The sequence below is a fragment of the Guyanagaster necrorhizus genome (assembly GCF_019112545.1).
Source record: "Guyanagaster necrorhizus MCA 3950 unplaced genomic scaffold BT62scaffold_57, whole genome shotgun sequence".
In the NCBI taxonomy this organism is placed as follows: Eukaryota; Fungi; Basidiomycota; class Agaricomycetes; order Agaricales; family Physalacriaceae; genus Guyanagaster; species Guyanagaster necrorhizus.
The window spans coordinates 62,947-64,023 of NW_025064936.1; positions in this window are offsets into that span (position 1 = coordinate 62,947).

A 1,077-nucleotide genomic window follows, 5' to 3' on the forward strand; every position below is an offset into this window, starting at 1 on the left:
GGGTGGCCCCTTCTCTCAATCATGAACGAGGAATGACAAGGGAAGGAGGCCTAATCCACTACGACGGTCGGGTCTATGTACCCCGGGACCAACAGTTGCGCGGCGAAATCATCGCCACCTGCCACGATCACGCAACGGCAGGGCATCCGGGCATTGCCAAAACCAAAGAGCTCGTGTTACGAGAATATTGGTGGCCAAAGATGGGGAACGATATAACCACGTATGTGAAGGCCTGCGAAGCTTGTCAACGCAGTAAATCGTCGACACAGGCGCGAGCAGCACCGCTACATCCCAACGAAATACCCTCTACCCCATGGACACACATTTCGGTCGATATGATCACCGGGCTACCCGAATGTAACGGGTATGATGCAATCCTGGTCATCGTCGACCGGTTCTCTAAGGCGATCATTCCGATTTCGTGTTCCACGGAACTAAACTCCGAAGGGTGGGCCAAAATCCTACGAGATGAAGTATATGCCAAGTACGGAATGCCCCAAGTCATCATCTCAGACAGAGGGCCCCAATTCGTCTCGAAATTCATCACAGACTTATATCGAATCCTGAGCATCAAGCAGAACGCATCCACAGCCTACCACCCACAAACGGATGGACAAACGGAACGCGTCAATCAGGAAATCGAAAAGTACTTACGTCTTTTCATCAACTATCGGCAGGACGACTGGACTGAATGGCTTGCCCTCGCCGCCTTTCAGCACAATAATCGCATTCACTCCGCAACGGGAAAAACCCCATTCTTCGTTAACTATGGTCGTCACCCACATATAACGCACACAAATCGACTCCGTACAACCACACCAGCGTCATCAACTTTCGCCACCGACATGGAAAGGATTCACAGAGAGACAAAGACAGCATTGGAGAAAGCAGCGACGACGATGAAGACGGCATATGACAAACACCGACGAACGAGTCACATCTACCAACCAAACGACAAAGTATGGTTGGACACAACAAACCTTCATTTACCACGTCCAAAGAAGAAGCTCGACGACAAATGCACGGGACCCTTTACAATCATAAAGGCAGTCGGACCAAGCGCATACAAATTGCGCT